Source organism: Cavia porcellus, unplaced genomic scaffold, assembly GCF_034190915.1.
Source record: "Cavia porcellus strain 051 isolate PalLab524CR breed Dunkin Hartley unplaced genomic scaffold, mCavPor4.1 scaffold_7, whole genome shotgun sequence".
In the NCBI taxonomy this organism is placed as follows: Eukaryota; Metazoa; Chordata; class Mammalia; order Rodentia; family Caviidae; genus Cavia; species Cavia porcellus.
The window spans coordinates 33481627-33504679 of record NW_026947490.1 but is presented as its reverse complement, the minus strand read 5'-3'; the positions used below and the strand labels follow the sequence as shown (position 1 = coordinate 33504679).

General features: G+C 37.5%; 1 pseudogene; it reads left to right on the top strand.

Moving 5' to 3' along the window:
• The first annotated feature begins 8232 nt into the window (after positions 1-8232).
• LOC100735073 (heat shock factor protein 2-like) lies at positions 8233-13417 on the top strand (annotated as a pseudogene).
• Positions 13418-23053: the final 9636 nt, after the last annotated feature.

Sequence of the window (23053 nt, the reverse complement as noted above, 5' to 3'; positions counted from 1 at the left end):
TCAAAATTGGAACACCTATCTTCATAAAACAAAAGCTAGTGTTAATAGAAGACCAAATACAATAGTAGAAAGTGATTTCAAAATCTAACATGATAGTAGTAGGGAATTTGAACAGCACATTATGGCAAAGACATAGATCAATTAAGCAAAACACAAATAAAGAAACTTCAAAGCTGAACCACACCCTTGAACATATGGACTTAATGGATATATACAGAGTACTCCACTCCTCATCAAAGTATACATTCTTTAAAACTGCAAGTGGTAAATATTCCAAAAGAGACAACATGAGTCCACAGAGCCCATTTCAGTAAATATAAATAATACAAATTATTCCATGCACACTATCAGACCACTGTACAATTAAAATAATAAACAACAGAAGACATTTTGGAAAAGGAAAAAGAAACCTAACTGCATAATGAAACTTGGTCTCAAAAACACAAAAAATAGAAAGATGTCCCTTATTCCTGTATAGGCAGAACCAATATTATCAAAACAGCCATAATTCCAAAAACTATTACACAGATTTAATATACTCCCAATCAAAATAACAACCATATTTTCTACAGATCTAGAGAATAAATTCTGAAGTTCATGTGGAACCACAAGAGACCCAGAATAGCAAAAGTAGTTTTGAGCAATAAGATCAAAGCAGGAAGCACTGACATACCTGACTGTAAGCTATACTACAAAGCAATAATGATAAAAACAGCATGGTATTAGAACAAAATTAGACACACATGGGGACAGAGTTGAGGATACAGAACACACCCCAGACCTATTAACTATTTTAACTTGGACAAAGGGCCAAGAAGCATATGTTGGGGAAAAGATAGGCTAGTCCACAAGTGGTGTTGGGAAAACTGGTTCTCTCTACATAGGATACTGAAATTAAATCCTTATGCTCATCATATACTAAATTAAAATCAGAATGGATCAAAGATCTGAACATCAAAACTGAGACATTAAACCTTCTGAAAGACAAAGTAGGTAAAACATTGGAGACACAGATGTAGGAAATGGTTTTCTAAACAGAACCTCAATTGCACAGAAATCACAGTGAGTCAGTAAATGAGATAGTATCAGACTAAAAGCTTCCATAAGCAAAAGAAACAATCAGTAGGATGAAGACAACATACAGAATGACCAAACTTTGCCACTCACTCCACAGACAGAAGACTAATATCTAAAATATGCAAAGAATTCACAAAAACTAACCCACCTAAAATTAAAGACCCATTCACAAAATGGGCAAGAGAAAGGAACACACACTTCACAGAGGAAGAAATACAAGAGGCAAAAAGTATATAAAAGGTTTTCAATATATCTGACCATTAGAGAAATGAAAATTAAAACAACATTGATTCCAATTTACTCCAGAAAGAAAGGCAATCATTAGGAAACCAAAGAATATCAAATGCTGATGTGGTTATGGTGAAAAAGAACCCACCTGCATTTCTGGTGGGAATGAAAACTGTACAACCTTTATGGAGATTTCTCAAAGAACTGAAATTAGACATTTCATAGGTTCCAGCTACCTCCCTGTTAGGTAACTTGCCCAAAGAGCTTAAAACATTATACTACAGTGACACCTGTGTCCCAATGTCTATAGCACCACAATTCCTAATAACTGAATCCTGGAAGCAGCCTGTAGACCCATCAATGGATGATTGGATAAAGAAAATGTGGTATCAACATATAATGGAATATTACTCAGCTATAAAGAATGATGTATCTCAGGCATCTGTAGGAAAACGGATGTACCTGGAAAATATAATAATGTTGAGTGAAATAATCACACACACAAGTTTAAATACTGTGCTATCTCTCATTGGAGTAAGGCAAAGTACAAACCCAGAAAATGATAAAAGATGAGAAGGTGTTAAAATATGTATAGCCCATCATGTATACAAGATGATTGTAAACTGAATGAATTCCAAACATCTACTAATAAAATGAAATAAGTACTTACAAAGCAGAAGTAAGTGGCCAGGGATATAGCTCAGCAGCATAAGCACCCGCCTGGCAAGCACAAGGTCACCAGTTCAATCCCCAGTACAAAAAAAAAGCAGAAGTGGGACAAGGATATAGCTGAGTGGCACAGAGCCTTCCTGGGAAGTGCAAGGTCCTGAGTTCAATTCCCAGTATTTAAAAAAAACAGAAGTAGGCTATTACTGTACAAATCAGTGTGGTAATTCTGAAAAAAAAAACTACCCCTTGAGATCTCTATTGACCCACTTATAAACCTTCTTATCTGGGTTAGGAATTTAGCTCCATGGCATAAATGTCTTACTGGTAAGTGCAAGATCATGAGATCCCTGGTACCAAAAAACATTTTTAAAAGGATTAAGAAAAAACAAATAAACTTTCTTATTGTTCTTATTGTCCCAAAAGCATTAAAAGCATCATATTAAACAAATATATGTGCACACACACTTATATCAGTACAGTTTCAAATAGGTAAATCTTGTAAATAAACCCAACTGCCAGTCAACTGGCAAATGCATTAAAAAAGAGGGGAGATCCTAAAATGGTGGCTTGCTAGGGAATTGGGCAGAGAGTCTCTCCAGAGAAATCATATTAGATGCTAGAATATGACAACATGGAGAGGGCCAGATGAATGGATAATGATTCTTATTAATGAAAACAGCATGGCTGGAGGATTTAAAGTCGTGCTGAGACTGCGAAGGCTGATAATGGGAGGCTGCAAATCCCATGCCTTTCATGCAGGAAACTGACCTGTGGACCCAACAGGAATAGCTGTGTTGGCTTTTGGTGACTGCTGGAAATTGAGACCTGGGACCCCGAGAAGCAGCCAGGACTGCCCTGCTGCACCAGAGAAAATTGTGAAAGACTCTGGAGCTCCGAAGCCGAACACTGTGCAGTTTTCTGACCATTCCATGTTGTGCTGGGAGGGCAGTGAGGGCAAGTGGCGTGGTGTGCAGTAGACTCAAGAGGAGGACCTGCACCGAGCCCTGGTGAGTACTGGGGACTGGGTCCCATGGCTGCTGGAGTTGGCCAGAGAACATCTTGGAACTGGGCAGAGCATCAATAACACAGAGAGTCTGGTGGAAGACATCTTAGAGTTGGGCAGAACCTGCAGCTCGGTGACATCACCGAGTTGCCCCTGTAGAGAGGTCTGGTGCAGATCATCTTGAAATTGGGCAGAGCCTGACACCATGTTGGCTTCAGTGTCATACAGAGAACTAGTGGGAGACATCTTGGAATTGGGCAGACCCGCTGTCCTGGTGCTCCTGGCACAGAGAGGTCTGGAGGAGAACAGCTGGGATTTGGGCAGAACCCTGTGCCACAGTGACATTAGTCAGCTGCTTCTGGCACAGAGAGAACTGGCAGGATCTGCTGGGGCTAAACCAAGCCTCTGCTTGGGGCCCAATAAGCAGATACAAAATAGTCGCAACTCCGTAACATCCAGAAAGTACAGCCTAATTTACAGAACGACTGGCACAAAGGCTAGAGGCTAGCCTACACCATCCCTGCATCCCTGCCTACCCCGGATAACAGCAAATTGGGGAGGACAGCAAAAACTCAAGTCAGCATGCTTCTGAAAGGCACTAAGCAATACAGACAGAGCCAGAGACCCCCAGGACACTCCAGTCTGAAAGAAACCAGAAACATGACAAGAGATAAAAATTAAAAAAAATCTCCAGTTGACCAACATGAGAAAATAAGCCCAGGAGAAGTAAACACTGAAGAGAACAAGCACAGTAACCATCCAATACTGGACACAGCATTAGCCGAAATTTAAAAATACCTCCATGAACTCATAGATGAATTGAAAGCTGTACTCCTGATCCAAGTGAGGCAAGATATAAAGAAATTAATTAAAGAAATGACAAGCCCCGCCCAAGAGAACACAGAGGAAAGAATTGAAGAAATCAGAAAAGAAAAACTTCTGAAGAAGAATTTAAACATGACTTAGAATACATGAAACAGATCAAAATAGATTACCAGGAAACTAAAAACTCCATTGAACACTGGCAAAATATCCTGACAGAAACTAAAGACAGCCTTCTGAAACTTGAAGAGAGATTTATGACATATGATTGTGAAAGAAAAAGCCTCTTAAAAATAACAAGGAACCAGAAAGAAACAATTCAAAGGCTAGAACATGACAAAAAGATACATAACTTAAGAATAAAGAATGTCAGTTGAGGAAGCAGGAGCAACCAAAAATGAAATACAAAGAATATTCACAGATATATTAAAGCAAAATTTCCCATGTATAGCAAAAAGAAATGATATCCAGATAAAAGAGGCATACAGAACACCAGCTACCTACAACCAAAACAAATCTACGCCTAGACATATAATAATCAAGATTCCAGAAATCCACCAAAAGAACAGAATATTAAAAGCAGCCAGAGAAAAGATGCAGATTACCTACAATGGGAAAATTATCAAAATAACAACAGACTTAACAACACAAACTCTTAAATCAAGAAGGTAATGGGGAGAAATATTCCAAGTCCTAAAAGAAATAATATGCAACCAAGACTCATATATCCATCAAAACTCTCTCTCAAAATTAATGGAGAAATAAGATGCTTCCAAGACAAAGAGGAACTGTGGGAGTTCGTGGCCACCAATCCAACCCTACAGAGAGTGCTGAAGGACATTACAGAGAAAGAGAGGAAGGGATACCAGGATTCCAGCAACAGTGGCAGAGAGGCCTCGATAAATGGAGCAGACAGTGGAATGAGGGAATAAGGTGGACAAACTATAGCAGAAAAGTGGAGTAGCAGACATGAGGCAGAGACGGTAAGCTATAGTCTTTAGTATAGACAGCTCTGAAATACTATTAAAAAAGGCAGAGGTCATTGTTAATAGGGTATCAGGATTTAAAAGACACAGTAGTCTTATCGCCATATTTAGTTTGAATTTAATTTGTTCTGGTCTGTCCACTCATGTCAGATTTGAGGGCACAGACATCTTGACCCAAAAATAACAGGTTATACCATGGTAACTATCTTTACTTTCCTATTACCTTAAACTGAAATCCTGTATTACTTACATTGTCTTATTATGACTGATTTTAATTGAATCTGAATCATAAGACTATGGGTTGGCCTTGGCTGATTTTATTTGAATTTGGTATTCTTGTTAGTATCAACCCTAAAAGTAGAGGCAACTACTCTGAAGATGATAAGATGTAAAGGATATCCATACTGGTATTAATTATTAACAGCTCTCAAATCCTACAATGCTTTCAAAGTTGTGTTTTTATAAAAATAGGTAATACTATGTTTAACTATATTAAGCCAATGTTATGGACAAATCTATTGAAAATAACAAGAGAAAACATAGTAACTACAGAATATCACCTATATTGTGGTCTTATATGTCTTATCCATTGCATGTTTTTCTAGGAATTTGTTTTGCTGTCTTGTTACGACTTGTTTTTCCCTATAATACAGAGAAGATAGATATATATGTAGAAATTCACACATGAGGTTTTTTTTTAAAAATTATTTACGGGAACAGATTATATAATGCAAGATGTGATGAACAGATACTCTAAGAAACCCAATGCTAATTTTGTAGCACTATGATATAAATTCTAGCAATACTATTGTTCGCTGATTAGAATGACATTGGTCTGGTCTCTTGAGTTCAGTTTCAGCATATGTAGAGATGGGGATGGCTACCACAAAGAGAATGAGAGATGTGATGGTGTTATTATTGTCTTCCCTAATGTTAGATCTTGAAGACCTAAAAAGCCTTCATCATCCTGTAATGATTTGATTAGTTCTATAGTATGCAATAAGTATATAAAGTGGGTGAAGATGGAGACAACTATTTGTAAGAAACTAGAGACAGTTAGATAGACAGTGAAGATCTCCAGTGGACTTGCTTTGAAATCTGTATTTCTTTAAATTGTTTTTTTAACTGTTTTGTTCTGTTTTGATATGTTTCATCTTACCCTCTTTGAGATGTAAAACAAGTGTGTAGGACTGATAACCATATTACTGAGTTTTTGTTCAATCATTGAGCAGAACTGTTTGCAGTGTCACTTTTTGAATGTCATTTTAAATACTTTAATTTTGTAACCTGAACAGCTATTTCTAAGATGACAATATGTAACTTATCAACCAGTGATTTCTTACCATTTGTTTTTCTGTAATTTTGTATTATTTCTACCCTTTTGTATTATTTCTACCTATGTATTGTTTTGTTTCCTTTTCTTTAAATAAAAAAAGACATGCTGTTTTTATTTTATGTAAAAAAGGTAGAGCAAAATTTTATAACAAAATAATAGGAGAATAACAATAGTTAATACATTACATGTTATTTTTAAAGTAGCGGATCAGGGTGTAAGATATGGGCATAAAAATTTCTCCAATCGACATTAACACAAACATCACTTTTCAATGATCTAAGAGACACTAACAGTATAGCTGATTTGCATTTTTCCCTTTTCCTTACTGCTCTTTCCCCTTTTACCCATTCCAGTTCTTTTTCCCATCTGAAAAATATTTCCCATTTCATAATATCTATTGTATATTTTACACCTTACTTACCCTTTCAGTTTTTACACAAGGGGGACAATAATATGTTTAGAAATATGAGTCTGATTTATTCCATTTATGAGTATGGCTGAAAAGTTGCATTCATTTACATGTAAAAATCTCACATTTTCCTTCTTTACGGCTGAGTAGTACTGCAAGTATAAAAATATCACATTTTTTAATCCAGTCCTCAGTTGATGAGCATTTGGGTTGCATCCAACATTTAGCTATTACAAATTGTGCTGCTATAAACATGGTACACATATGTCACTGTGGCATGATCTTTTCAATTCTTCTGGAGAAGTACCCAAAAGGAGAATAACTGAGTGGAATGAGACCATGAATCTTAGTTTTTTACACCCTGATTTCCACAGTGTTTGCACCAGTCTACACTCCTACCAACAGTGGAAAGGGTTCCTTTTTCTCTACAGCAACCCCCAGCAGCATTTGTTATTGGTTGATTTCTTAAAGGCAGCATTCTTTCTGGAGTGAGATGGAATCTCAATGTTGTTCTAATTTGCATTCCCCCAATGACCAGTGATGCTGAATATTCTTTTCATATATCTATTTGCCATTTGCACTTCTTCATCAGAGAAGTGTGTATTCATCTCAGATTTTCTTTTTTGGATTGGGTCTTTGAACTTGGAAAGTCTGACTTTCTTCCATTCTTTGTATGTTCTTGATAAGAAGTCCTATGTCTTAGGGACAATTGGCTAAAATTTTTCCCCACTCTGGGTTGTCTTTTCATTTTGTTGGTTAATTTTCTCACTATACAAAAGCTTTTTAATAAGATGAGATCACAGTTGTTGATTCCTTGAACTATTTCCCATGCTATCTGGGTTTTGTTCAAGAACTCTCTACCTACCCCTGTGACTTCAAGATTTCCACCTACTTTCCATACCATTAGACTTAGTGCTTCTGTTGTTATTATTACTACTATTGTTATTGCTGTTATTATTTTAAAGGAAGTAAAACAGAACAGTAAAGTGAAACAAAATAAAACAGTGATAGCATAGTAGGAAATGCACAATTGTTACTGTATTGCATAATCTTATCCTCTAATTAGTTGCTCAGGCTTGCAAAGTCAATCAGACAACTTAAATTCAGGTTGCTTCCTTATTTCAGTTATTATCATCTCAGCCTTCCAGAGGGAGGCAGGAGGCAGGAGGTGGAAGCTGCTTCCTTGTTGGTTTCCAGGGCCAACAGAACCTCCACACACACAGAGAGGCTGCACGGTTACCCTGCTGCTTCTCAGCTGATAGGGCCTCTGCCAGCACATGTGGTGCAGGAAATGCATTTTTTTTCCTTGCTGATTCTCCCCATTCAGCAGGGTGACCATCCCTGGTCTTATTTTTGCTGGATTCTGGAATTCTTTCTCCATGGGCTTTAAGTCTCAGATCAGATCCTTCCTGTGTCCATGAGACTCACCTCTCTCCTCCTTCTCTTCCTTACATTATTATTCCAAAGTCTGGACACCAAAACGCAGAGAGGGTCTTTCTCTGCTGCTCACCACTCTGCCATTTTTCCAGAAGTAGTGTTTCTGTTTTAATATTTAGGTTTTTTTTATTTAATGAAAAAACAAAAAAAACAGTAAAAGAATACAAGTAATACAGAATTTCAAAAAAATAAACAGTAAGAAATCATTAGTTGCTTAGCCACCACGTTCCACGGTGGAGATCCGCATCCCCACGCCGGGTGAACAATGAAGCAGAGTTGCAACGTGCTGGCCTTCCTCAGCAAGCTGTGGATGCTGGTGGAGGAAGCCCACACTAATGAGTTCATCACCTGGAGCCAGAATGGTCAGAGTTTTTTTGGTCTTGGATGAACAGAGATTTGCAAAAGAAATTCTTTTTTTTTTTTTAATTTTATTTAAGGAGAAAAAGAAAAAAATCAGAAAAAGGGTAGAAGCTATACAGAATTTCAGAAAAAAACAGTAGGAAATCACTAGTTAATGGGTTACATATTGTCATCTTAGAAATATTTGTTCAAGTTACAAAATTAAAGCTTATATAGTAGACATTCAAACAGTGAGACCAAACAGTTCTGTTCAATGATCCAACAAAACTCAGTAATATCATTGTCTGTCTTACACACTTAAATATACATGCAGTTATATCATTTAGAGCACTTTCTTTTACTCTCTTTTGTACAATGACTATTACACATTTTGGGTTTTATTGCTCCCACAGTTCTTATTACTTTTTTTGGAAGAGAGTAAAACCAAATGTGACATAACAGAACAGAGTCGGTCAAATCAAAAGGGTGGACATAATAGATAATGTAAAAACAATAATACAAGGTGATCAACAATGGTTACCATAATGCCTCCCACTATCTCTAATAGAATTGCCTATATCATCAGTTATAATAAAATTGAACAAAACAGTAAAGAATGAAATCATCAAAACCAAAACATTGGAGACATTACAGGTCTTCAAAAGTAGATAATAGTCAACCAGAATGGGCATCATAATGAATCCCGCTATCTTCACAGCTGTTGCCTATACTTTTGAACCTGGTACTATCAAGCAAAACAAAATAGAGGAACATCAGTCAAAACAAGATGGTGAGAGCAATACAGGGCTTCAAATCAAGTTAATAGAAAATCAAAATGGGTTACTATAATATACCCTGCTATTTTTTATTTATTTTTCCCTTAATTAAAAGGGTAAATAATAAAATGGATATCGAGATAAAAGAGGGCATAACAACAAAACAGCGCAGATCAAAACATAACCATTTAAGCAAAATAGTGTTTTACTGCAAGATAATCCTGACATAAAAGTAGTTACCATATTGTCTCTTTCCTTGAAATCTTTGAGTATAACTTTGTATACTGTAGCCTCAAATATATCAAAACAATGTAAAACCATTCAAGAGAATGACAGTATCACAGGGTATTTAGAATCAACTAACAGAAAATGAACAATGGTTTCTCTATAATCTCCTTGTCTATAAAAATTTTTGTTTATACTATCACATATAATAAAATCCAATAAGATACAACATGTTAAGACCAATGGAGACAGAAGAACAAAAGCTTGATGAGACTTCAAAACAAGATGATACTAAATAAGCATTACCTATTATGATGTCGTTTTCTCCAAAATAGCTGTTCCTATCATCCAGTCTTCTCTGCCTCATTTTTGTTGAGCTCTTTTTCTGTCATTAGTTGTCAGTTTGTCTTCTTCATTTTGTTTTCTGATCCATTCATTGTGACCTCTCTGCCACTGTTTCTGGATTCTTGGTATTTTTCTTTTTTAGAATATCCTGTAGTATTCTCTGTAGAGTTGAATTGGTGGTTGCATTCCTCTTTATCCTGGAAGCACCTTGTTTTTCCATCGATTTCCAGGGATAGTTGTGCAGGATATATCAATCTTGGCTGGAGGTTATTATCTTTGAAAGCTTGAATTATTTCCCCCCACACTCTTCGTGATTTGATGGTTTGTGCCAGGAAGTCTGCTATAATTCTGATGGGTGTTCCCTTGTAAGTGATCTGTTTCTTGTCTCTGATGACTTTTAATATTCTGTTCTTTATTGGATTTCTGGTATTTTGATTATTATATGTCTGGTAGGTGGCTGGAGTCCTGAATGCTTCATACATCTGAGTACCTTTACCTTTTGCTAAATTAGGAAAATTCTCCTGGATTATTTCTGCGAGTAGCTTTTGTAGTTCATTTGTTTGTGTCCCTACTTTTTCTTTTATGTTCTTAATTCTTAAGTTATAGATCCTATCATCTTCTAGTCTTTGTATTATTGCCGTTTGTTGCTTTGTTATTTTTAAGAAGTTTTTCATTTCATGCTCCCATATTACAAATCTGGCCTCCAGTTCAGATAATCTATCCTTAGTTTCTTTCAAGCTGTTATGCCAGTTTTCAATAGTTTTTAGTTTTAGTTTCCTGGTAATCTCTTTGAACCTGCTTCACATATTCTATGCTTTCTCTATTTTCTCCATCAAACAATTCTCCCCTCTTTTTCTGTTCTTCCATTCCACCATCTGTTTTTTCTTGGGTGGTGCTCAGCATTTCTCTAACTATTCTGCTTATTTCTAGCTTCAGGTCATTAATAACTTCATTCCTGAACTCGTCTATGAGGCTCTGGAGATAGCACTTTATGTCTATTGGTGCAGTGTCCGCTATTGCCTGTTTCTCAGAATTGGGGGCCGAGGGGCCTTTCTTGTTGCTCCCTCTTCCCATATTCTTTGTTCCTTATATATGCAAGCGTATATAGGAGGCCCAGCTTCCTTCCCTGTTGGCCACAGTCTGATTGAATTGCACTGGCTAGGTGTTCCCGCCCACCGCAGCACACCAGGGAGTTATGGACCAGGCAGCCTATGGGGGGCCTGCCCCTCCAGGTCACCTTCAGGTGCTGGGACCTGGGCTGTGCTAGCCTACTGGGTCTCAGCCAGCAGCATCACGTAAGCTAGGCACTGCTCACCAGTCCCGCTTGAGAGGGGGATATATGACTGAAATCACTACAGCGCCCTGTTCCGGCAAGTCTTCCTGGTCCCAGAATGTCCTCTGTTGGAGCCTCCTAGATCGTGGAAGAGTCCCAGTTTCTCTCACTCACCACAGGTCGATGCACGGTTCCCCGCCCATCCTGCTCTCAACTCCATTCACCAATTCCCATTCTCAGAGCTTTCACACATCTGTCTCCCTGCTGAGTGGATTCAGACGCAGCTGTGGTGGCAGGAAACCCAAATCATGGTTTCCAATGGTTCGGGCTCCAGCTTCCATGCTGAGGCTTTATCTGTTCCTGTTATAGCACCAGGATTGCATTCCCAGTTGGTTCTCTCAGCGCAGTTCATTCTTGGGTCAGCAGGGCATATCTCCTCTCTTGCTTAGGATTCCTCACTCCGCACCATTCCTGGATTCTAAGCTGGGTCTTTCAGAAAGCCTCTGTAGCTGCTGCTATCTGTCCGCCATGTTCTCCCAGAAGTCCCCAAAAGAAATTTTTCCCAAGTACTTTAAGCACAATAACATGGCGAGCTTTGTGAGGCAGCTGAACATGTATGGTTTCCGTAAAGTAGTGCACATCGACTCTGGAATTGTAAAGCAGGAAAGAGATGGTCCCATTGAATTTCAGCACCCTTACTTCAAACAAGACCAGGATGACTTGTTGGAGAACATTAAAAGGAAGGTTTCATCTTCAAAACCAGAAGATAATAAAATTCGTCAGGAAAATTATAAGTAGTGCTCAGAAGCTTCAGATAAAGCAAGAAACTATTGAGTCCAGGCTTTCAGAACTAAAAAGTGAGAACAAGTCCCTCTGGAAGGAGGTGTCAGAACTAAGAGCAAAGCATGCACAACAGCAGCAGGTCATCTGAAAGATTGTCCAGTTTATTGTTACACTGGTTCAGAAGAACCAGCTTGTGAGCTTAAAACGTAAGAGGCCTCTACTTCTAAATATTAATGGAGTGCAAAAGAAGAATCTGTTTCAACACATCGTCAAAGAACCAGCTGATAATCACCACCACAAAGTCCCACATAGTAGGACTGAAGGTTTAAAAGCAAAGGGAGCAGGTTTCAGATGACATCATCATTTATGATGTCAGTGATGGTAATGCAGATGAGGAAAATATCCCAGTTATTCTGGAAACAAATGAGGATGTTATACCTGATCCCTCCAACTGCAGCCAGTACCCTGACATTGTCATTGTTGAGGACAACAATGAAGATGAATACACACCTGTCATTCAGAGCAGCGAGCTGACAGACTTGACCAGAGAGTCCCCGAGTCCAGGCAGTGATGGCAGCAGCCCTCTCATGTCCAGTGCTATCCAGCTAAACGGGTCCTCCAGTCTGACAACTGAAGACCCCGTGACCATGATGGTCTCCATTCTCAATGACAACATTAACCTTCTGGGAAAGGTCGAGCTGCTGGACTACCTTGACAGCATCAACTGCAGCCTGGAAGACTTCCAAGCCATGCTGTCGGGCAGACAGTTTAGCATCGACCCGGACCTCCTCGTTGATTCTGAGAATAAAGTACTGGAAGCTACCAAGAATAATGTTGTTCAGCCAGTTTCTGAAGAAGGAAGAAAATCGAAGTCCAAACCAGACAAGCAGCTCATCCAGTACATGGCATTCCCCCTGCTGGCCTTCCTCGATGGGAACCCCACGTCCGCCGTGGAGCAGGGGAGCATGACAGGCCTGGCAGAGGCTGTGTCCTCTGAAGATAAACCCATAGAGATGGATGAGCTCCTGGAGAGCAGCCTGGACCCAGAGCCAACCCAGTGAAAGCTCATGCGCTTGGAGCCATTGACTGAGGCGGAAGCCAGCGAGGCCACCCTGTTCTATTTATGCTATTTATGTGAACTGGATAGTGATATGTCCCTCCTAGATAGTTAAATCCCCAGGACTCGGACTCGGTGTGTATATATTCATTAAAATGATGAACTATTTATTTTAAAGTATCATTTGGTACTTTTTTTGTAAGTTGCTTTGTTTTGTTCTAATCAAATACTGTGGAATAAAAGCACCTTTTGCTTTTCTCACCACACATTTTTGCGAGCTTTCAGGTGTTACTCAGCTGCCCAGGTATAGTTTCATGCACACTCTTGGTGTATTTTTCAGTTGTTCAAATTCCAGGTTTTTTCCAGTTGCAGTAATTTGGATTTATTTTTTACCAATGTGACCATTAGCTCAGTTAAACTTTGGTTGCTTTACTTGTTCCATGCTGTCTGTGTTCAAGTGTAAGTCACTAAACTAATAGAGCTCTTTCTTTTACCTTCATTAAATATTGCCCCTTGGCTTATTTTAAAAACTGGGAACATAAAGTACCTGTATCTTGTAAAACTTTGATTTGCTTCAATCCAGAGAAGTTCGTTTATGTTCAGAGAAGCTCACCCATGGCTGCAGGTAGGGTGGTCGGCACAGCGCCCTTCCTGGCGGCCTCGCCCAGCTCCTTGGGAGCCAATGTGGGCCTGGCCGGTGGAGCCACCCCAGCCGCAGAGACAGCTTGTATTCAGTGAAGTTTCTGGTTTGTGTTTTTGTGAGCCACACTATTTAGCAAAATAAATATAATGGATGTTGAGTAAAAAAAAAAAAAAGAAATCATTAGTTAATAGGTTACATATTATCATCTTACAAATAGTTGATCAAGTTACAAAATTTGCTTTAATATTTAGATCCTTGACTGACTTTGTCATTAGTTTAGTGAATGATGATAAACATGGGTCTAATTTCAGCCTGTGGCACATAGAGAGGCAGTTTTTTCCAGCACCACTTATTAAAGAGACTATCATTCTTCCAAGGGACTTCTTTCGCCCATTTATCAAAGGTAAGGTGAAAGAGTAGGATTATACTTGTGTCTGCATCCTCTGTTTTGTTCCACAGATCTTCAGATCAGTGGGAAGTTTTTTTGCCAGTTACATACTGATTTTATCACAGTAGCTTTGTAGTATACTTTCAAGTCAGAGACTGTGATGCCTCCTGATTTGCCTTTGTTCTCCAGAATTTCTTTTGCTATTCTAGATCTCTTCTGGTTCCAGATAAATTTTAGGAATGTTTTCTCTAGTTTTCTGAGGTATATTAATGACATTTTGACTGGGATTGCATTAAATATGTATAGTAATTTTGAAGTATGGCCATTTTTGCTACATTGGTTCTTCCTGTCTGAGAGCAAAGGATATGTTTTCATTTTCTGATATCATCTTTGATTTCAGAAAATGGTAACTTTCAACTTACAGACCTTTACTTCATTCATTAGATTGATTCCTAAGTATTTTATTTTTGGGGAATGCTGCTGTGAAGAGTGTGTTTTCCCTAATTTCTCTCTCCATGAGTTTGTTGTTTGTGTACAGGAATGCTTTGATTAGGCTTTGTATTGTTTGGCTATTTTTTAGGTTTATTTGTTTTTGGTTTTGTTTATTTTTTATTTTAAAGAGACTAAAACAGAACAATAAAATGAAGCAAAACACGGACAAAGTAGTAGGAAATCCACAATAGTTACTATATTGCATATTGTTATCTACTAAATAGTTACTCAGACTACTGGTTTCAGGCTTGCAGTGTCAATCAAACAATACAAGTGTTAGGTTGTTTGTTTACTTCAGGTGTTATCATCTCAGCCTGTGTTCCTCTAAATCAGCAGACCGATTATGGGGGAACTCTTCTCTCCCTGTCCACATGCCACCTGAGTCATGGTAAAAGACATGGCCTCCTCCCTGCATCCACCTGACAAACAAAATCACTACTGGCACATGGGGGACCACATAGCTTCCTTCCTCTTTTTCCCCAGCCATCAGGGTCCCTGTTGGTGCACAGGGTGCTATATACCTGCCTTCTGTTTCCCCATGGCTGACTTAGTCACCACTGGTGCATGGTGGGTAGGGTTGTGTGACTGTCTTTGTTTTGTATATTTTTTATTCTGTTTGTTATGTCTTGATTGGTATCTAGGTTGTCTCCCACTTCTTATCTTCCTATCAGTTTTTGTCACCTCAAGCCCTCATAGTGTCACCATTATCTTCTTTTTTCACTTCTTTTCCCACTATACAAATGCCTCCAATGAAATGTATAATTTTCTATATTCTGCTTTTTCTCACTCACTCCTATCTTCTCTTGTGTTAACTCTCTATCCTCCCCATCCTGTTTCTTTTTTCTTGCCATATCTTACCTCATTCTCTGCACTCCCATACCTCTTTTCCACTACAAGTACACAAACCAATCAAAAGTGTCAGATGGCCACATAGCTTTGCTCAATCACAAAGTACATCTTCCTGTCTCATTTTTGTCACCACAAATATCTGCTTAAAACTCTCCAAATCAACCCTTGAGCTCAATAAACTTTCTAACAGAATAGGATGTCATATGAAGGTTTCCTTTTTTCCACCTATCACTATTCACCTCTATCAACCACCCCGTTCCTTACTTACACTCCTCTTCCACCCACCCTTCAACTTCTTCCCTCCACTTCTACCACATTGCAGAATAACAATTAACCATTAAAAAATTTAGTCTACATAGAAAATTGACAAAATGTGAAAGTGTAGATATGAGTTCTTTCTTATATAGTGATGTATGATCAGAGCTGTTGATGATTCTATAACTAATAATTTTTTCTGTAAAATGTATTGATGAAGTCCAAACCACTTAAATTAAAAAACTTAAAGGGTGTATACTATCTCTGGACATATAAACCTGAAACTACAGCATGAGGAAGAAGTATCTTACTAAATATGTTCATCTAAATTATAAGTTCTCTATCCTCAACCTGCAGTAGCAAAAAAGGTGGGGAAAATTAAAAATTAAAAGCAGACACACATACACACCAGATTGTGGGAAATCAAGTCTTTAAGCACCTCAACAATATCTTCAATTTTCCTGAGACAGATAAAGGTCATAAATGAAGAGAAGAACAAGGACTAGAAATAGAAAATGTCTACGAAAAGATTAAACAAAAGATGAAGAAATTTAGCGGTTTCAAAGTAACAAACTCAAACATTTATGGAACTATCACTCAAAATGCCCAGTGTGGATGTGTGCTACACAAACAAAACATGGAAATAGGTGATCAAAATATTTGACATATGAATGACTAATACAAAGAGCTCTAACGGATATAACAGCAAGTGTGTTTAGGGGTGTTAAATAGCTGACTATATTAATGTTTTTGGATCATTGAACACAGCTGTTTGCAGTCTCTCTGTTTGAATGTCTACTTTGTATTCTTTGATACTGTGATTTGAGCAACTATTTCCAAGATGAAAATATGTAATCTATTAACAGGTGATTTCTTACTGTTATGTTTTTTTTTTGTAGTTCTGTATTATGTGTAACCTTACACTGCTTTGTTTTGTTTTGTGTTTTTCTCTTTTTCCTCTTAAATAAAAAAAATTTTTAAAAAAATGAATGACTAATACTCCAAGGATATAGAAATCATGAAAAAGTATCACAGAAATACCTGGAAAAAATTCATAAATTGCAGAAATGTCAAAAGTGGAGACAGAATGTTTAAAATTGAGAGCAGTCTACTGCTTGCACACACACACATGCAAATAAGGGAACAAGAAAATATCATCCAAGGGCTGGTAAATGGCACTAAGAAGAAAGACCAACCTAAGGTTAATTGGAGTTACACAAAACCAAGAAGATTATGTATACAGAACTAATAACATTTGCAGAAATAATATTATAAAATTTCCCAAACGTAAAAAAAAAGACTTCAACATGGAAGCGAGGCTGGCACCCAGACAGCATCACAGCCAACAGGAGTCTCAGCATTTCTCTCCATACCTGGATGAAGTCAGCAGCCAATAGGATCTTCAACCCCCCCCCCATCCTTCCCTAGAAGACCTCAGCAGCAGAGGGGAGCCTCAGCCACCTCTCATCCTCAACTGGACAACCTCAGTAGCTGATGGGATCATCAGCTGCTCCTCTTCCACACCCAGAAGACCTCAGCAGCCCAGGGGTACCTCCCCGTCACTGGGAGGACATCAGCATTGAAGGGGAATCTTGGCCACACTTCATCTTCATAGAGAGGACCTTGGACCATCAGCATCCCCTTCCACCACCTGCAGTACCTCAGTGGCCTGATGGGAGCCTCGGCAACTGTTCCCTCCACCCTGAGAACATCAACAAGCCAGTGAAAAAGCAGTGATTTCCCCCACAAGCAGAGGACTTCAGTGGGTCAACAGAAACCTCAGCAAACACTTTATCCACCCAGACGACTTTGGCAAGCTGGTGAGAGCACAAGTGAGTCCTTCTTCCATACAGAAAACCCTGGGTGGACTGCAATAGTCTTAACAAGGCCTGCCCCCATGTAGTGGAACCTTACTGGACCCATGAGACCCCAAGTGACACAGTAGGGTCCCAGCTGGTGTGCACATTATAATCGGGTGGGTCAGGAAGCATGGAACAGCCTGAAGCCACAGTAACAGTAAGAGCTAAGGCTTGGTCCACGTGAATAGTTCTAGGCTAGTCAGCATAGGAACAATATAGGTCTCGTGAAACTGACTCTGCAGGAGGGTTTCAGGTGACTGGCCCCTCTCCTATACTATAGGACCCAGAAACTGAGCGAATGTCAGCCACACAATAGGATTTTAAGACACATGATGGACAGTCAAGATTAGCAGGACTGAAAAGACCAAAATATTAACCCAAGAGGTGAAAATAACTAAATGAAAAAGCAAATTGCAAATGCCCAGCCCATCTGGAACAATACAGGAGACATTGAAATAGAGGTCATTGGAACTCACATGCCTGATAATTCTTAAGAGATAGCAAGTAAAATAAAGAAACACATACCATGAGACTATAGAGGAAATCAGATCAGGAATAATCTCTCAGGTAAAAAAACAAATGACAACCTTAGTAATGGAGTTGCTCAGCATAGCTAGAGAAGACATAGGTTAAAAAAAAGTACAGGAGCATGGGATAATGATGGAAACCTTGAGTGAGCAATATAGAAAAAATACAATGCATGCAACAAATTCAAAGAGATATTCAGCAAATTAAAACTTCCATAGAAAGCAGGCAAAACCTCTTGAATGAAACTGAAGATAGACAGTCACACTTTGAAGACAGGATTGCACCTAGCAATCATAAAAGAACTCTTAAAAATAACAAGGAATAATGAAATAATCATTCAACAGTTCCAAGATAATGCAAAGAAAAACAATATACAACTAATAGACATCAATGAAATGCAGGAATCCATGCAAATGACCTAAAAAATTATTTGCAGAAATAATAGCAGAGAATTTCCCAGTCATGTGAAAAGAATATGACATACAGGTAAGTGAGGCATGTAGAACTCCAAACAGCCATAAATAAAACAAGTCTACACACAGAGAGATAACAATCAATCAAGATCCCAGAAATCAAGCATAAAAACAGAATATTAAAAGCTGTTAGAGAAAAGAAACAGATCACTTATCAAGGAAAGCCCATTAGAATAACAGCGGATTTCTCAACATAAGCCTTCCAGTCAAAATGAGCTTCAAGTGAAGTATTTCAAGCCTTGAAAGAAAACAACTTTCAAACAACATTGATGTACCATACAAAACTTTCTTTCAAAATTAATGGAGAAAAGCTGGGGATTTACTCAGTAGTATAAGCACCTGCCTGGCAAGTGCAAGGTCGTGAGTTTCATCCCTGGTACCAAAAAAAAATTGATGGAGAAATAAGATACTTCCATGACAAAGAATAACTGAAGAAATCTATGTTCACCAAACCAATCCTAGAAAGACTACTGAAAAACATACTAGATAAAGATAAAAATGACCACAGTTCAGGCATATTCCCAAAAGAACTGAAAGCATCATACCACAGTGATATATGTGCACCCATGTTTATAGCAGCACAATTTGTAATCTCCAGATCTTGGAAACAACCCAAGTGTCCATCAACTGAGGAATGGATAAAAAAGTTGTGGTATTTCTATACAATGGAGTATTATTCAGCTATAAAGAAGGATCACATTTAGATATTTATCAATAAATGGGCGCAGCTTGAGACCATACTCATAAGTGAAATAAATCAATCTCGCACGTGTGAATACCGAATAGTTTCCCTAATGTAAGTAATGATTCAAATATTTAAAAATATGTGGTAATCATGATTCCCCATTATGTGGCCTTGAAGCCTTATAAAGTTTTCACTCATTAATTAGAAAGGCTTTATTCTGGGCTTCTTGATATGGAAATATTTGAAGCTATAGTATATGAAGTCTTATCCAAATATTTCAAGGAAAAAGACAGACACTATGGTAACTACTATTAAGTCGGTTTATTTGGTGGTGAAGTACTAGGTTGCTGAAACAGTCATGCTTTGACCTCTATTGTTATATTGTTATGTCCTGTTTTATCTCAATCTCTCCCTTATTCTTTAAAAAAATTAGTTAGTTATTTCTTATGTTTGTTTTAATTAAGGGGGAAAATTTTAAAAATTAGGATATATAATAGTAACTCTTTTTGATTTCCTATTAACTTGTTTTGAAGTCCTGTAATACTCCCATGATCTTGTTTTGACTTATTAGACTCTTCCATTCTGTATGATAGTATCAAGTTTGAGGGTATAGGCAACTACTTTGAAGGCAATAAGATTCACTAAGATGCCCATTCTGGTTTGACTATTGCCCCCTTTGGAAGTCCTGTAATGTTTACAATGCCTCAGTTTTATTGGTCTTGTTCTCTACTATTTTGTCCAACTTTATAATATCTAATGAGATAGACAATTCTCTTTAAGGAAACAAGAGACAGCATTGATAACCATTGTTGATAACCTTGTACTCTGTTCTACATCATGTGCTATGTCTATCCTTGGTTTTGACTGACAGCTTTGTTTTGCCATATTTGACTGTATTCTCTCCCCCCCCCAAAAAAAGTAATAAGAACTAAGGAGTAATAAAATCCAAAATGTGTAAATTTTGTTGTAAAAAAGAGAGGGGAAAAAAAAGAGCTCTAACGGATATAACAGCAAGTGTGTTTAGGGGTGTTAAATAGCTGACTATATTAATGTTTTTGGATCATTGAACACAGCTGTTTGCAGTCTCTCTGTTTGAATGTCCACTTTGTATTCTTTGATACTGTGATTTGAGCAACTATTTCCAAGATGATAATATGTAATCTATTAACAGGTGATTTCTTACTGTGATGTTTTTTTTTTTTGTAGTTCTGTATTACATGTACCCTTACACTGCTTTGTTTTGTTTTGTGTTTTTCTCTTTTTCCTCTTAAATAAAATTTAAAAAATGACCACAGTTCCTAGAACAACAACAGAAAGAAACTACCAGGCATGATAAGCAATTAAACAAGGGAGGAAATCAGGGAACCAACAGCAGGAAAATAAAATGACAAAGTTAAGCCAATACATATCAATGTAAATGTCCTCAATTCACCAAATGAAAGAAATAGTTGGGCAGAATAGATCAAGGAACTGCATACAATAATATGCTGCATACAAGAAATACATCTTACTCCAAAAAACTCAGAGACTAAAAATCAAAGGATGGAAAACAATATTCCATGTGACAGAACCCAGTAAAAAGCAGGACCAGTTATTCTGTTTGCAGGCAATGTGAACCTCAAATCAAAAGTGATCAAAAGACATAAACAAGATCACTACATACTTGCTATGGGAAAACTTCAAGAGGAAGAGAAAACCATCATAAATTTACATGTACCAAATACAGGAACAACCAACTACATAAGATACATACTAACAAACATGAAAAATCAAATATACAATAATGTGATTGTAATTGGGGACCTTAACACCCCATTGTGACAAAGAAACAGATCAACTAGACAAAAAAATCAGCAAACAACAGAACTGAATCAAACCTGGGAACAAATAAACTTACTAGATGTTGACAGAGTGTTCCAATCAACATCAGAATACACATTCTTCTCAGCTGCACATGGGACATTCTTTAAATTATACCATGTATTAGCCCATAGAACATTCTTAAGTAAATGCAAAAGAAGTAAAATTATCCCATGCATATTATCTGAACACAGTACACTGAAATTGGAAACTAATGGCAAAAGAAACTGCAAAACTTACACAAACACATGGAAATTAAATAACACCCTTTGAACAGCCAGGGGGTTAGATGTGAAATTAAAGAAGAAATCAAATAATATGTACAATTCAATGAAAATGCAGGTACAACACATAGAATCTGTGGGACACAATGAAATCATCGTAAGAGGGAAATACATGACAATGAATTGTCACATCAGTAAAACAAAACAAGCACAAATAAACAACCTAATGCTGCACCTCAAGCTTCTAGAAATAGAAGAGCAAGTCAAGTCCAAAGCTCACAGAGGGAGGAAATTATAAATATCAGAGCAGAAATTAACACAATTGAAACTAAGAAAACAATTAATAAACCAAAGAGGTGAAAAAAAAACTTATTCCTAGAGGCATGTATCACTCGGATACCAAAACCAGAGAAAGACCCAACCAAAAAGAAGAACTATAGGCCAGTCTCACTAATGAACAGTGATTCAAAAAACCTCAATAAAATACTGGAAAACAGAAGGCAGCAAACTATCAAGATATTATGCACCATGACCAATTGGGATTCACTCCAGGGAATGCAGGGTTATTTCAACATATTCAAACTAATGAGTATAATACATCATATCAACATAGAAAAAGAAAAAATTGCATGATCATCTCAATCAATATAGAAAAAGCTTTTGATACAGTCCAACAATCATTCAAGATAAAAATCCTACAGAAAATTGGAATAGACGGTCTCTACCTCAGCCTAATAAAAGCCATCTCTGACAAATCAACAGCCAACTTTATACTAAATGGACAAAAACTGAAAGCTTTCACTCTAAAATCAGGAATAAAACAAGCATATCCACTATCACCACTCTTATTCAATATAATTCCAAAAATGTTAGCCAGAGCAATTACACAAGGGAAAAATAAAAGGAGTAAGGATAGGAAAGAAAAAGGTGAAAGTATCATTATTTGCAGATGACTAGATACTCTATACAGAAGATCTTAAAAACTCCATCAAAAGACTACCAAAGGGCCAAGGATATAGCTCAGTGGCATAAGTGCACGCCTAGCAAGCCCAAGGTCCTGGTTTCCAATCCTGGTACCAAAAAGAAAAAAGAATACTAGAATAAATAAGCAAATTCAGCAATGTGGCTGAATACAAAGTCACAATCAAAAATCAATAGCATTCCTGTACACAAACAAAAACTCACTGAAATTATAGAAATAACACTTCACATTAGCACCCAAAAAAATGAAATACTTAGGAATCAATCTAATGAAGAATGTACAAGATCTATCTATACATTGAAAACTATAGTGAGAGAGAGAAAGAGAGAGAGAGATTGAAGAGGATACCAGAAAATGGAAAGATATCCCTTGCTCTTGGATATGAAGAACCAATATAATGAAAATGGCGCTACTCCCAAGATGGTTATACAAATTTAATACAATCCTAATCAAAATACATTAACGTACCTCACAGATCTAGAGAAAATATTTCTAAAATTCATTTGGAAACAGAAGAGACCTAGAAGATCAAAGACAATCCTGGAAAACAAAGGTAAGGCAGGAGGCATCCCAATCCCCAACTTGAAATTATACTACAAAGTTAGTGTACTGCCAAAGAGAAAAAAAACAGACCTGAGGTTCCATGGAATAAATTAAAGATCCACAACCACAAAGACACTCAGGCACCATATCTTTGGCAAAGGGACCAAACATGTTCATTGGAAGAAAAATAGCCTCTTTAATAAATGGTGCTGAAAATACTGGCTTTCCACATGCAAAAGACTAAAACTAGACCCATGTCTATCACCATGAACTAAACTAAGGTCAAAACAAATCAAAGATCTAAATATTAAAAGAGAAACAATAAATCTACTAGAGGCCAAGGAAGGTAGAAAACTTGAAGACAGGGGCAGGCAAAGACTTCATGAACAAAACTCAAACCACACAGGAAATATTTCAAAGAATCAACAACTGGGATCTCATCTTATTGAATAGATTTGCACTTCAAGATAAATCATCAACAGAGTGAAAAGAAAATCTGCAGAATGA